The sequence below is a fragment of the Salvelinus fontinalis genome, unplaced genomic scaffold (assembly GCF_029448725.1).
Source record: "Salvelinus fontinalis isolate EN_2023a unplaced genomic scaffold, ASM2944872v1 scaffold_0090, whole genome shotgun sequence".
NCBI classification, from domain to species: Eukaryota; Metazoa; Chordata; class Actinopteri; order Salmoniformes; family Salmonidae; genus Salvelinus; species Salvelinus fontinalis.
In genome coordinates, this window is record NW_026600299.1 from 445,988 (window position 1) to 462,721 (window position 16,734).

General features: G+C 43.8%; 1 long non-coding RNA gene across 4 annotated transcripts; it reads right to left on the bottom strand.

Annotated features, from left to right (window-relative positions):
* Nucleotides 1-13,183: 13,183 nt before the first annotated feature.
* LOC129843031 (uncharacterized) lies at nucleotides 13,184-16,531 on the bottom strand. Of its 4 annotated transcripts, none has more exons than XR_008757779.1 (4): nucleotides 15,883-16,531; nucleotides 15,525-15,824; nucleotides 13,851-15,391; nucleotides 13,184-13,734 (listed from the first exon to the last, which is right to left on the bottom strand). It is a non-coding gene; the product is annotated as an uncharacterized LOC129843031 (long non-coding RNA). The 4 variants fall into 4 exon arrangements; XR_008757777.1 differs by having other exon boundaries at nucleotides 13,851-15,108; nucleotides 15,300-15,391; nucleotides 15,525-16,531; XR_008757778.1 differs by having other exon boundaries at nucleotides 13,851-14,375; nucleotides 14,434-15,391; nucleotides 15,525-16,531.
* Between the last annotated feature and the right edge of the window lie 203 nt (nucleotides 16,532-16,734).

Consider the following 16,734-nt stretch of genomic DNA (forward strand, 5'->3'; position numbering starts at 1 on the left):
CACACATTCCACACGTGGTATGAGGATGTGACATTGTGCCTGTTAAGGGAGAGTTGTCTGTGTGTATGTGTAGTGTGCGGGGGGGGGGGGGGGGGGGGGGGGGGGCATTGGGGGAGGGGTGTCAGCTGTGTTTCACCTCAAACTTGCCTATTCAAGTATATATTTACAAGATGGATTTTTATCAATATTCAATAGAAAAAATGGGGTGCAGCTTATTTCTGGTGTGGGGGGGTCTGTCTTACACCTGTCATTCATTTATGCGGCTCTAAAGGGCTTTTCACACTACTGGGCCGAACAGAGCCGATCCAGACCAAGCTGTACTGGGCTGGCCTTGTTAGGCATCCACCATTGTTGCTGTATGAAATCATGTCTTCTGCCTTAGTATCACGCTGTAATCACTGAAAATCTGTTCTGTCTCGCTTTGAAAATATGACACTCCAGAATGACTTATACTTTCACTTTTGTGTATTGAATCACCTTCCACCTGTTCTTGGTGGAAGGTGTACACTACCGTTCAAATGTACAATACTGTTGAAAAGTTTGGGGTCACTTAGAAATGTCCTTGTTTTTGAAGGAAAAGCATATTTTTTGTCCATTAAAATAACATCAAATTTATCAGAAATACAGTGTAGACATTGTTAATGTTGTAAATGACTATTGTAGCTGGAAACGGCAGATTTTTTATGGAATATTTTACATAGGCACATAGAGGCCCATTACCAGCAACCATCACTCCTGTGTTCCAATGGCACATTGTGTTAGCTAACCCAAGTTTATCATTTTAAAAGGCTAATTGATCATTAGAAAACCCTTTTGCAGTTATGTTAGCACAGCTGAAAACTGTTGTGCTGATTAAAGAAGCAATAAAACTGTCCTTCTTTAGACTAGTTGAGTATCTGGAACATCAGCATTTGTAGGTTCAATTACAGGCTCAAAATGGCCAGAAACAAATAACTTTCTTCTGAAACTCGTCAGTCTATTCTGAGAAATGAAGGCTATTCCATGCGAGAGATTGCCAAGAAACTGAAGATCTCATACAACGCAGTGTACTACTCCCTTCACAGAACAGCGCAAACTGGCTCTAACCAGAATAGAAAAAGGAATGGGAGGCCCCAGTGCACAACTGAGCAAGAGGACAAGTACATTAGAGTGTCTAGTTTGAGAAAGACGCCTCATAAGTCCTCAATTGGCAGCTTCATTAAATAGTACCCACAAAACACCAGTCTCAACATCAACAGTGAAGAGGCGACATCGGGATCCTGGCCTTCTAGGCTGAGTTCCTCTGTCCAGTGTCTGTGTTCTTTTGCCCTATGTAGATATTACATTTATCTTTTAAATCTTCCGTTTCCAGCCACAATAGTCATTTACAACATTAACAATGTCTACACTGCATTTCTGATCGATTTGATGTTATTTTAATGGACAAAAAAAATTGCTTTTCTTTCAAAAACAAGGACGTTTCTAAGTGACCCCAAACTTTTGAACGCTAGTTTATATACACTCTATCTAGGAATACATCCTGTTGTTTTAGAAAATGTCTCATGTGGTTTTGATGATGAGACACATATTAATCTGCAAGGTTAGATGTGTGTGACAGTGTTGATCAAGCCATTCCTGGAGGTACTGGTTTTTGTTCTAGACCAACACTAACAAACCTCAATCTAATCAGGTTTGTTAGCGCCTGCTGCGTCACTTGGGTGTTGTTCTGGCTCAGCACCTGAATGTGCTAGTGTTGGGGTAGAACAAAAACATGCACCCCCTGAGGATCCCCTAGGAATGGATTGAGGAATACTGACTGGTGTCTGGAACTGGGGTTGAACCCTTTACAGGGTTTGCAAAACTCCATTAACTTATCTGAAATTCCAAGGTTTCCCAGAAATCCTGGTTGGAGGACTCCGGATTTCCTGCGTATACCCTTATGATTCAGGGACACATCCAACTGGGATTTCCTGCGTATTCCCTTATGATTCAGGGACTCATCCAACCGGGATTTCCTGCGTATACCCTTATGATTCAGGGACTCATCCAACCGGGATTTCCTGCGTATTCCCTTATGATTCAGTGACACATCCAACCGGGATTTCTGGGAAACCTGGGAATTTGGGGAAAGTAACTGGTATTTTACAACCCTTTACAAACCTCTAACCATTCTGAGAACAACCTAATGTCTTTATTACATGACCAATTAGTTACAGTAACAGAACAAGCTAATGTCTTTATTACACGACCAGTTAGTTACAGTAACAGAACAAGCTAATGTCTTTATTACATGACCAGTTAGTTACAGTAACAGAACAACCTAATGTCTTTATTACATGACCAGTTAGTTACAGTAACAGAACAACCTAATGTCTTTATTACGTGACCAGTTAGTTACAGTAACAGAACAAGCTAATGTCTTTATTACATGACCAGTTAGTTACAGTAACAGAACAAGCTAATGTCTTTATTACGTGACCAGTTAGTTACAGTAACAGAACAACCTAATGTCTTTATTACGTGACCAGTTAGTTACAGTAACAGAACAAGCTAATGTCTTTATTACGTGACCAGTTAGTTACAGTAACAGAACAACCTAATGTCTTTATTACGTGACCAGTTAGTTACAGTAACAGAACAACCTAATGTCTTTATTACGTGACCAGTTAGTTACAGTAACAGAACAAGCTAATGTCTTTATTACATGACCAGTTAGTTACAGTAACAGAACAAGCTAATGTCTTTATTACATGACCAGTTAGTTACAGTAACAGAACAAGCTAATGTCTTTATTACATGACCAGTTAGTTACAGTAACAGAACAAGCTAATGTCTTTATTACATGACCAGTTAGTTACAGTAACAGAACAACCTAATGTCTTTATTACATGACCAGTTAGTTACAGTAACAGAACAACCTAATGTCTTTATTACATGACCAGTTAGTTACAGTAACAGAACAAGCTAATGTCTTTATTACATGACCAGTTAGTTACAGTAACAGAACAACCTAATGTCTTTATTACATGACCAGTTAGTTACAGTAACAGAACAAGCTAATGTCTTTATTACATGACCAGTTAGTTACAGTAACAGAACAAGCTAATGTCTTTATTACATGACCAGTTAGTTACAGTAACAGAACAAGCTAATGTCTTTATTACGTGACCAGTTAGTTACAGTAACAGAACAAGCTAATGTCTTTATTACATGACCAGTTAGTTACAGTAACAGAACAAGCTAATGTCTTTAATACATGACCAGTTAGTTACAGTAACAGAACAACCTAATGTCTTTATTACATGACCAGTTAGTTACAGTAACAGAACAACCTCATGTCTTTATTACATGACCAGTTAGTTACAGTAACAGAACAAGCTCATGTCTTTATTACATGACCAGTTAGTTACAGTAACAGAACAACCTAATGTCTTTATTACATGACCAGTTAGTTACAGTAACAGAACAACCTCATGTCTTTATTACATGACCAGTTAGTTACAGTAACAGAACAACCTCATGTCTTTATTACATGACCAGTTAGTTACAGTAACAGAACAACCTAATGTCTTTATTACATGACCAGTTAGTTACAGTAACAGAACAACATAATGTCTTTATTACACGACCAGTTAGTTACAGTAACAGAACAACCTAATGTCTTTATTACATGACCAGTTAGTTACAGTAACAGAACAACCTAATGTCTTTATTACATGACCAGTTACAGTAACAGAACAACCTCATGTCTTTATTACATGACCAATTAGTTACAGTAACAGAACAACCTAATGTCTTTATTACATGACCAGTTAGTTACAGTAACAGAACAACCTAATGTCTTTATTACATGACCAGTTACAGTAACAGAACAAGCTAATGTCTTTATTACATGACCAGTTACAGTAACAGAACAACCTCATGTCTTTATTACATGACCAGTTAGTTACAGTAACAGAACAAGCTAATGTCTTTATTACATGACCAGTTACAGTAACAGAACAAGCTAATGTCTTTATTACGTGACCAGTTAGTTACAGTAACAGAACAACCTAATGTCTTTATTACATGACCAGTTAGTTACAGTAACAGAACAAGCTAATGTCTTTATTACATGACCAGTTAGTTACAGTAACAGAACAAGCTCATGTCTTTATTACATGACCAGTTAGTTACAGTAACAGAACAACCTCATGTCTTTATTACATGACCAGTTAGTTACAGTAACAGAACAAGCTAATGTCTTTATTACATGACCAGTTAGTTACAGTAACAGAACAACCTCATGTCTTTATTACATGACCAGTTAGTTACAGTAACAGAACAAGCTCATGTCAAGGTGCTTAATTTGGTGTAGAGGTATTTTGTTTAATCTGTGTCTGATATATTTACATTGAGACTATATGACTGTTTACTTTACAATATACCAGGTTCCTGGTTCTATATAGTGGAAGTCCTGAGCTGAATGTATGGTTTACTTCTACACGTTCTATTGTAGTGATTTCTCTGGGAGCTGAAACACAAAGCTATTCTCCATTGTTTTTCCTCTGATGTTGTATCTTAAGTGTTGTGGTGCTGTACTAGAGACTCTAGTGTAATTCACATTTAGCGGAACTATAAAAAGTCACTGCAATGCTTTCATTGCATGGACACTTACACACACCGTTTGTTGTGCGCCGGCATAACAGATACGACATAGACAAATTGTTAAACGAGCGTCCTCATAAGTACAGAAAGTCTATTGGTCCATCATACCAGGCCCTGAGAGACTCCTGTCCAGGGGGTGTACTGGTACATCAAGCTGCCTCGTGGCTCCTATGAAGCCTTGGCTCGTGCAAGGCTACTTACTTACTATAGCCACCATGTCTAAGTAAACACACACACACCGAAAACACACTAATCAAAGGGAAGAACAACTGTGTGCCTGCATTGAACCTATGGAACACTGTGCTTTGAATCCATCCATAATGACTATTACAGTTTGAGGGTTTTTCAGGTTGGCTTTTTGTTTGTTTATCTTTTCCCTGCTAATGAAGGAAAGAGCCAGTCAACCAGAGGCCTGGGGTCGTGTTCACTGGGCACCAAACGGAAGCAAGGGGCAGAATCGGACTAACCTGAACTGGTACAATAAGAAATGCTTGTTTTTGTTTCCTGTTGCAAAGTGTTTTTGCACTGTTGTGCTACGGTGTCCACTAATGAATATGACCCTGTTGGAGTTCAACAGTACACAGTGGGCACCACCAGTGTTATAGTGTACAGGGAAATAGTCTATTAAAGCTAATCACTAAGGCCTTCTCAGAATAGGTTTCCTGTGCTGTTGTTCTCTGTTTAGTGTCTCTGGAGTGTGTGTGTGTGTGTTTGTGTGTGAGAGAGACGGAGATAGGGAGGAGAGAGACGGAGATAGGGAGGAGAGCGACAGAGAGAAAGAAACAAACAAATAAAGAGGGAGATAAACGTGTTGCGATTTCAGGGAAACTGGAAAAACTGTGATGTCATCGGAGCCAACTGATCATTGTGTTCTCTATGGGGATTTCAAAAGGCATATTCTACATATATGTATTTGTAGACAAAAGTACTTGGCATTAAAATGAACATTTAAGATCATTAATTAAAGAGAAAACCCTTTTTGACGTGTCTTCGCTAATTACATTTTTGTTTATATGAAGTAGAACAAATGTTAGGAGGTGAAAAGAGCATTGATTTTAATGAAGTGTAGTTGTCAGTTTGTGGTGGTCCTCAATAGACGGGGTTAGAAACCTCTGGATGGTATGTCAGCAAAACACAACCACCCCCCACACACACGTCCCTAAACCAAAATACACACATGCGCACACACACACACACACACACGTCCCTAAACCAAAATACACACATGCGCACACACACACACGTCCCTAAACCAAAATACACACATGCGCACACACACACACACACACACGTCCCTAAACCAAAATACACACATGCGCACACACACACACGTCCCTAAACCAAAATACACACATGCGCACACACACACACACACACGTCCCTAAACCAAAATACACACATGCGCACACACACACACACACACACACACGTCCCTAAACCAAAATACACACATGCGCACACACACACACGTCCCTAAACCAAAATACACACATGCGCACACACACACACACACACACACACGTCCCTAAACCAAAATACACACATGCGCACACACACACACACACGTCCCTAAACCAAAATACACACATGCGCACACACACACACACACACACACGTCCCTAAACCAAAATACACACATGCGCACACACACACACACACACACACGTCCCTAAACCAAAATACACACATGCGCACACACACACACACACGTCCCTAAACCAAAATACACACATGCGCACACACACACACACACGTCCCTAAACCAAAATACACACATGCACACAAAATACACACACACACACACGTCCCTAAACCAAAATACACACACACACACACACACACACACACTTGCACGCTAAACCAAAAGACTCTCTCACACACTCACACCCTAAACCAAAATGCCCACACCCTAAACCAAAACACACCCACACACTGTGAGCAGTATTTTGGACTCTGATCCCATAATTCCCAGGAGTAGCTATCTGACAGACAGCTCTACAGCCATCCTCCTCCTCCTCCGGTTCTCTCCCTCTCCCCCCTCCTGACAGACAGCCCTACAGCCATCCTCCTCCTTCTCCTCCGGTTCTCTCACCCCCCTCCTGACAGACAGCCCTACAGCCATCCTCCTCCGGTTCTCTCTCTCTCTCCCCTCCTGACAGACAGCCCTACAGCCATCCTCCTCCTTCTCCTCCGGTTCTCTCACCCCCCTCCTGACAGACAGCCCTACAGCCATCCTCCTCCTTCTCCGGTTCTCTCACCCCCCTCCTGACAGACAGCCCTACAGCCATCCTCCTCCTTCTCCTCCGGTTCTCTCTCTCCCCCCTCCTGACAGACAGCCCTACAGCCATCCTCCTCCTTCTCCTCCGGTTCTCTCTCTCTCCCCCTTCTTGACAGACAGCCCTACAGCCATCCTCCTTCTCCTCCTCCAGTTCTCTCACCCCCCTCCTGACAGACAGCCCTACAGCCATCCTCCTTCTCCTCCTCCGGTTCTCTCACCCCCCTCTTGACAGACAGCCCTACAGCCATCCTCCTCCTTCTCCTCCGGTTCTCTCTCTCTCCCCCTTCTTGACAGACAGCCCTACAGCCATCCTCCTCCTTCTCCAGTTCTCTCTCACCCCCCTCCTGACAGACAGCCCTACAGCCATCCTCCTCCTTCTCCTCCGGTTCTCTCACCCCCCTCCTGACAGACAGCCCTACAGCCATCCTCCTCCTTCTCCTCCTCCTCCTCCGGTTCTCTCACCCCCCTCCTGACAGACAGCCCTACAGCCATCCTCCTCCTCCTCCTCCGGTTCTCTCACCCCCCTCCTGACAGACAGCCCTACAGCCATCCTCCTCCTTCGGTTCTCTCTCTCCCCCCTCCTGACAGACAGCCCTACAGCCATCCTCCTCCTTCTCCTCCGGTTCTCTCTCACCCCCCTCCTGACAGACAGCCCTACATCCCTCCTCCTCCTCCTCCCCGTTCTCTCTCCCCCTCCTGTCAACTAAAATAGCTTTAAGGTGTGTTTAGGTTGGACTTTAACCCCCCGCCTGTTCCGTCTCCTTGGCAACCGTTCAGAGTTCCCTTAATTTGTATCATCTGAATCCCAAGTGCTGCCTGCCTGCCTGCCACCATAATCATACAGCTTGTTGCCATGGCGAAATATTTAAATATTGTTTTCTCCGCTTTTCGGCCGTTCGCTATAGACGTCTTTACCTGACGAATGCAGAAGTGTCAGTTGAAGGAAGAAACACTTTTGTGCGTGTGCATGTCTGTGCGTGTGTGTGTTGTCTTTTGTTCCCTGACTAAAATAAATGAATCCTTCAACACTAGAATGTGGGGGGGGGGGGTTATTCATTTTCTTGGTGGTGATTGTTTTTTCTTCCAGCGGGACAGATTTACTCTTTCAGTCTATTTCACACTTGTGTGTGTTTTAAAGAAAACTCTTTGTTATCTTATCAGCCGAGCTTCACGGCAAGCACGCTCTCACACACACACACACCCGTCACAGACTCCCAAACGCTTTGAAGCGTGTTAGTGTGGAACTGCAAACCACAGATTGATAGGACCTGCTACTGCAGAGACACACAGAGACACATTGTTACTGAGCAGAGAGTGGTACCAATAAACTTGACTATACAAATACAAAATCAGCCTGTGTTGTCTGGTTTAACACATAAAAAAACACTACTTAAAACACTGCTATGATCAATGGCTTTGGGTTCTATAAAGACAATAGATTTGGGAGTGATCTGCTTTTCCTGTCTGTTTCTGGTGAATCAGGCCCTAAGCATTTCTAACATGGGGGTGGAGGGCAGCGTATGTTGGCTATGGATATAGTTCCAAGTTCACACGTGAACGTTTGACGTGTTCAGGGTATTGAAATAGAAATGGAGAACAGCCACCTGTTGAGACGCTGCAGGACTTTAACGTTTCCTTTAGGGCTCCCGAGTGGCGCAGCGGTCTAAGGCACCGCATCTCAGTGCTAGAGGCGTCACTACAGACCCTGGTTTGATCCCGGGCTGTATCACAACCGGCCGTGATTGGGAATCACTTAGGGCGGCGCACAATTTGCCCAACATCGTCCGGGTTAGGGGAGGGTTTTGTCGGGGTAGACAGTCATTGTAAAATAAGAATGTATTCTTAACTGACTTCCCTAGTTAAATAAAGGTTAAATAAAAAAAAGTATTTGAAAGGATTGAATCCCAAATGGCACCCCAATCCCCATATAGTGCACTACTTTTGCATAGGGATCAGGTCAAAAGTAGTGAACTATGAAGAGGGTGCCATTTGGGACACAGTTAATCCCTGAAGGAGCTGAACCTACAGACTACTGTAGGCACATGTAGACTGTGACGTAACAGTAGCCTATGGCTGAATGGGACCCTATTTCCTACATAGTGCACTATTTTGACCAGGGCCCATATGGGATTTGGGTGTAGGGAATAGGGTGTCATTTGGGATGTGGAGGCTTCAATTGAAGTTAATGTCACGTGCAGTGAAATACCTTTAATGCCCAGCTCTAACCCCAACTATGCAGTAATCAATAACAATGTAATACTAAGAAATACAATGTAGAAGAAAAACACACCAGATATAAAAAGAACTAAGAAGAACACGATCAAGTAAACATGCTATATACAGGGTCAGTTCCATATTATACTGTACAGGGATACTGGATCTATAGAGGTAGATATGTATAGGGGTAAACATACTATATACAGGGTCAGTACCATATTATACTGTACAGGGATACTGGATCTATAGAGGTAGATATGTATAGGGGTAAACATACTATATACAGGGTCAGTTCCATATTATACTGTACAGGGATACTGGATCTATAGAGGTAGATATGTATAGGGGTAAACATACTATATACAGGGTCAGTACCATATTATACTGTACAGGGATACTGGATCTATAGAGGTAGATATGTATAGGGGTAAACATACTATATACAGGGTCAGTTCCATATTATACTGTACAGGGATACTGGATCTATAGAGGTAGATATGTATAGGGGTAAACATACTATATACAGGGTCAGTACCATATTATACTGTACAGGGATACTGGCTCTATAGAGGTAGATATGTATAGGGGTAAACATACTATATACAGGGTCAGTACCATATTATACTGTACAGAGATACTGGATCTATAGAGGTAGATATGTATAGGGGTAAACATACTATATACAGGGTCAGTACATATTATACTGTACAGGGATACTGGATCTATAGAGGTAGATATGTATAGGGGTAAACATACTATATACAGGGTCAGTACCAGTACCATATTATAATGTACAGGGATACTGGATCTATAGAGGTAAACATACTATATACAGGGTCAGTTCCAGTACCATATTATAATGTACAGGGATACTGGATCTATAGAGGTAGATATGTATTGGGGTAAGGTGACTAGGCATCAGGATATATGGTAAACAGAGTAGCAGCAGCTTATATGGGAGTGGGTGTGTGTTTGTAGAGTCAGTGTAAATGTATGTGCATATTATGTGTGTGTGGGCAAATTATCAAGTGTGTGTGTAGGGCTCTGTGTGTGTGTGTGTGTGTGTGTGTGTGTGTGTGTGTGTGTGTGTGTGTGTGTGTGTGTGTGTGTGTGTGTGTGTGTGTAGGGCTCTGTGAGTGTGTGTGTGTGTGTAGGGCTCTGTGAGTGTGCATAGAGACAGTACAACACTACAAAAAATACATAATCCCAGTGTCAACTCAGATAGTCTGTGTAGCCATTTTGTTTGCTCTGCTGTGGTGTATTCTGTGTTAGTAGACAAGTGTCCAGCCCTCCTCTCCTCCAGGGTCAAACCCTCCATGTTTCACTAGAGGGCTGATGTTAATGCCACGTCTACCAGGGTCAAACCCTCCATGTTTCACTAGACGGCTGATGTTAATGCCACGTCTACCAGGGTCAAACCCTCCATGTTTCACTAGACGGCTGATGTTAATGCCACGTCTACCAGGGTCAAACCCTCCATGTTTAAGTAGACGGCTGATGTTAATGCCACGTCTACCATGGTCAAACCCTCCATGTTTAAGTAGACGGCTGATGTTAATACCACAGTCTACCAGGGTCAAACCCTCCATGTTTCACTAGACGGCTGATGTTAATACCACAGTCTACCAGGGTCAAACCCTCCATGTTTCACTAGACGGCTGATGTTAATGCCACGTCTACCAGGGTCAAACCCTCCATGTTTCACTAGACGGCTGATGTTAATGCCACGTCTACCAGGGTCAAACCCTCCATGTTTCACTAGACGGCTGATGTTAATGTCACGTCTACCAGGGTCAAACCCTCCATGTTTAAGTAGACGGCTGATGTTAATGCCACGTCTACCAGGGTCAAACCCTCCATGTTTCACTAGACGGCTGATGTTAATGCCACGTCTACCAGGGTCAAACCCTCCATGTTTCACTAGACGGCTGATGTTAATGCCACAGTCTACCAGGGTCAAACCCTCCATGTTTCACTAGAGGGCTGATGTTAATGCCACAGTCTACCAGGGTCAAACCCTCCATGTTTCACTAGACGGCTGATGTTAATGCCACGTCTACCAGGGTCAAACCCTCCATGTTTCACTAGACGGCTGATGTTAATGCCACGTCTACCAGGGTCAAACCCTCCATGTTTAAGTAGACGGCTGATGTTAATGCCACGTCTACCAGGGTCAAACCCTCCATGTTTCACTAGACGGCTGATGTTAATGCCACGTCTACCAGGGTCAAACCCTCCATGTTTCACTAGACGGCTGATGTTAATGCCACGTCTACCAGGGTCAAACCCTCCATGTTTAAGTAGACGGCTGATGTTAAGGTCACAGTCTATTAGGTTTATTGGTTGTATTTTGACAGGCTAAGATTTACCACTGAAACACTCTTTTGGCTTGAGAGAGACAGAGAGAGAGAGAGAAGGAACGAGAGACAGAGAGAAAGATAGAAAGAAATGGAGTGAAGGAATGAGAGAAGGAGTAGAAAGAGAGGAATGTAGCTGACTGCGGTGTGAGCGAGGGACATTTTAGCTCAACTGGAAGAAAATAAAGAAAGAGGGAGGGAGGGAGGGATGGTAGGAGGGATGGTATGAGGGATGGTAGGAGGGATGGGAGACTGACTGAGAGCAGTACCAAGGGATACAAAGACATGATCAAAATATGCAAGGTTGTTCAGAGCTCTGTGTTTGAGTGTGTTTGACCCTTATTCTGTAAAATCTGTCTCTGTGAGCAAGGAAAATATCCTTCAGGGGGTTGAGTATATTCATATACAATCTGTATGGATACAGTGTACAGGGTCTGGGTGGGCTGGAGCCCCCATAGGGCTCTGGTCTAAAGTAGTGCCCTATATAGAGAATAGGGTGCCATTTGGGATGCAGCCTAAGAGTGAGGGAAAACAGCTCTGCTCTGCACCCACTGAGAACTGAAAAGTCAGTCAGGCATCTCAAAATAGTAGGGGGATGGAGGACGACAGGGAAAGAGGGATAGGGGAGGGATAGAGAGAGAGGTATCTGGGAGTATTTTGAGCATGCTCTTAATCTAGAGTGGGAGAGAGAAAGAGTGATAGAGAAAGAGCGAGACAGACAGACAGACAGAGAGAGAGAGAGAGAAAGTAAAACAGAGAGAAGTAGGAGTGGAATGAGAAATGGTTGAAAGGGGAAATTGAGAAATTGAGGGAGAGAAAGAGAGATGGGGGAGGGAGGTAGAGACATTTCTCCATGTGTCATCATTGCCCCCTGACAAGTGCTGAGCAGTAGGAGGGAGGGGAGGGAGAGGGCAGGTGAAGCAGGTTTGCTGACTGGCCATTGCTTTGCGCTGACTAGAGGAGTGGATTTCTCCCCCCTCACCCTCCCTCCTTCATCCCCCATTGACCCCATGCTCGTGTCGGGGGCAGCGAGTCACATGCCAAGGGTTTACATCCTCCTTAATGGAGATTAGACGGATGCCCTTGATGCTGAACCATCCCAGCGTCGCCTCGCTGCTTACAGTGGGCCACAGCACCCTCAAGTGGCCAACAATGGGTAGTGAAGTTTCCCCCTGGGTACAGATCTAGGATCAGCTTCACCTTCCCCAATCCTAACCTTAACCATTACACCTGGCTCTGTGGAATGTTACCTACAGATCTAGGTTAGTGCAGGACAGTGGCATTACTCCTGGCTCTGTGGAATGTTACCTATAGATATAGGTTACCTATAGATCTAGGTTAGTGCAGGACAGTGGCATTACACCTGGCTCTGTGGAATGTTACCTATAGATCTAGGTTACCTATAGATCTGGGATAGTGTAGGACAGTGGCATTACACCTGGCTCTGTGGAATGTTACCTATAGATCTAGGTTAGTGCAGGACAGTGGCATTACACCTGGCTCTGTGGAATGTTACCTATAGATCTAGGTTACCTATAGATCTAGGTTAGTGCAGGACAGTGGCATTACACCTGGCTCTGTGGAATGTTACCTATAGATCTAGGTTAGTGCAGGACAGTGGCATTACGCCTGGCTCTGTGGAATGTTACCTATAGATCTAGGTTACCTATAGATCTAGGTTAGTGCAGGACAGTGGTATTACGCCTGGCTCTGTGGAATGTTACCTATAGATCTAGGTTACCTATAGATCTAGGTTAGTGCAGGACAGTGGCATTACACCTGGCTCTGTGGAATGTTACCTATAGATCTAGGTTACCTATAGATCTAGGTTAGTACAGGACAGTGGCATTACGCCTGGCTCTGTGGAATGTTACCTATAGATCTAGGTTACCTATAGATCTAGGTTAGTGCAGGACAGTGGCATTACGCCTGGCTCTGTGGAATGTTACCTATAGATCTAGGTTAGTACAGGACAGTGGCATTACGCCTGGCTCTGTGGAATGTTACCTACAGATCTAGGTTAGTACAGGACAGTGGCATTACGCCTGGCTCTGTGGAATGTTACCTATAGATCTAGGTTAGTGCAGGACAGTGGCATTACACCTGGCTCTGTGGAATGTTACCTATAGATCTAGGTTAGTGCAGGACAGTGGCATTACACCTGGCTCTGTGGAATGTTACCTATAGATCTAGGTTAGTGCAGGACAGTGGCATTACACCTGGCTCTGTGGAATGTTACCTATAGATCTAGGTTACCTATAGATCTAGGTTAGTGCAGGACAGTGGCATTACGCCTGGCTCTGTGGAATGTTACCTATAGATCTAGGTTAGTGCAGGACAGTGGCATTACACCTGGTTCTGTGGAATGTTACCTATAGATCTAGGTTACCTATAGATCTGGGTTAGTGCAGGACAGTGGCATTACACCTGGCTCTGTGGAATGTTACCTATAGATCTAGGTTACCTATAGATCTAGGTTAGTGCAGGACAGTGGCATCACACCTGGCTCTGTGGAATGTTACCTATAGATCTAGGTTACCTATAGATCTAGGTTAGTGCAGGACAGTGGCATTACACCTGGCTCTGTGGAATGTTACCTATAGATCTATGTTAGTGAGGGACAGTGGCATTACACCTGGCTCTGTGGAATGTTACCTATAGATCTATGTTACCTATAGATCTAGGTTAGTGCAGGACAGTGGCATTACACCTGGCTCTGTGGAATGTTACCTATAGATCTATGTTACCTATAGATCTAGGTTAGTGCAGGACAGTGGCATTACACCTGGCTCTGTGGAATGTTACCTATAGATCTATGTTACCTATAGATCTAGGTTAGTGCAGGACAGTGGCATTACACCTGGCTCTGTGGAATGTTACCTATAGATCTAGGTTACCTATAGATCTAGGTTAGTGCAGGACAGTGGCATTACACCTGGCTCTGTGGAATGTTACCTATAGATCTAGGTTACCTATAGATCTGGGTTAGTGCAGGACAGTGGCATTACACCTGGCTCTGTGGAATGTTACCTATAGATCTAGGTTACCTATAGATCTAGGTTAGTACAGGACAGTGGCATTACACCTGGCTCTGTGGAATGTTACCTATAGATCTAGGTTACCTATAGATCTAGGTTAGTGCAGGACAGTGGCATTACACCTGGCTCTGTGGAATGTTACCTATAGATCTAGGTTACCTATAGATCTGGGTTAGTACAGGACAGTGGCATTACACCTGGCTCTGTGGAATGTTACCTATAGATCTAGGTTACCTATAGATCTAGGTTAGTACAGGACAGTGGCATTACACCTGGCTCTGTGGAATGTTACCTATAGATCTGGGTTACCTATAGATCTAGGTTAGTGCAGGACAGTGGCATTACACCTGGCTCTGTGGAATGTTACCTATAGATCTAGGTTAGTGCAGGACAGTGGCATTACACCTGGCTCTGTGGAATGTTACCTATAGATCTAGGTTACCTATAGATCTAGGTTAGTGCAGGACAGTGGCATTACACCTGGCTCTGTGGAATGTTACCTATAGATCTAGGTTACCTATAGATCTGGGTTAGTACAGGACAGTGGCATTACACCTGGCTCTGTGGAATGTTACCTATAGATCTAGGTTACCTATAGATCTAGGTTAGTGCAGGACAGTGGCATTACACCTGGCTCTGTGGAATGTTACCTATAGATCTGGGTTACCTATAGATCTAGGTTAGTGCAGGACAGTGGCATTACGCCTGGCTCTGTGGAATGTTACCTATAGATCTAGGTTAGTGCAGGACAGTGGCATTACACCTGGTTCTGTGGAATGTTACCTATAGATCTAGGTTACCTATAGATCTGGGTTAGTGCAGGACAGTGGCATTACACCTGGCTCTGTGGAATGTTACCTATAGATCTAGGTTACCTATAGATCGAGGTTAGTGCAGGACAGTGGCATCACACCTGGCTCTGTGGAATGTTACCTATAGATCTAGGTTACCTATAGATCTAGGTTAGTGCAGGACAGTGGCATTACACCTGGCTCTGTGGAATGTTACCTATAGATCTATGTTAGTGAGGGACAGTGGCATTACACCTGGCTCTGTGGAATGTTACCTATAGATCTATGTTACCTATAGATCTAGGTTAGTGCAGGACAGTGGCATTACACCTGGCTCTGTGGAATGTTACCTATAGATCTATGTTACCTATAGATCTAGGTTAGTGCAGGACAGTGGCATTACACCTGGCTCTGTGGAATGTTACCTATAGATCTATGTTACCTATAGATCTAGGTTAGTGCAGGACAGTGGCATTACACCTGGCTCTGTGGAATGTTACCTATAGATCTAGGTTACCTATAGATCTAGGTTAGTGCAGGACAGTGGCATTACACCTGGCTCTGTGGAATGTTACCTATAGATCTAGGTTACCTATAGATCTGGGTTAGTGCAGGACAGTGGCATTACACCTGGCTCTGTGGAATGTTACCTATAGATCTAGGTTACCTATAGATCTAGGTTAGTACAGGACAGTGGCATTACACCTGGCTCTGTGGAATGTTACCTATAGATCTAGGTTACCTATAGATCTAGGTTAGTGCAGGACAGTGGCATTACACCTGGCTCTGTGGAATGTTACCTATAGATCTAGGTTACCTATAGATCTGGGTTAGTACAGGACAGTGGCATTACACCTGGCTCTGTGGAATGTTACCTATAGATCTAGGTTACCTATAGATCTAGGTTAGTACAGGACAGTGGCATTACACCTGGCTCTGTGGAATGTTACCTATAGATCTGGGTTACCTATAGATCTAGGTTAGTGCAGGACAGTGGCATTACACCTGGCTCTGTGGAATGTTACCTATAGATCTAGGTTAGTGCAGGACAGTGGCATTACACCTGGCTCTGTGGAATGTTACCTATAGATCTAGGTTACCTATAGATCTAGGTTAGTGCAGGACAGTGGCATTACACCTGGCTCTGTGGAATGTTACCTATAGATCTAGGTTACCTATAGATCTGGGTTAGTACAGGACAGTGGCATTACACCTGGCTCTGTGGAATGTTACCTATAGATCTAGGTTACCTATAGATCTAGGTTAGTGCAGGACAGTGGCATTACACCTGGCTCTGTGGAATGTTACCTATAGATCTGGGTTACCTATAGATCTAGGTTAGTGCAGGACAGTGGCATTACACCTGGCTCTGTGGAATGTTACCTATAGATCTAGGTTAGTGCAGGACAGTGGCATTACACCTGGCT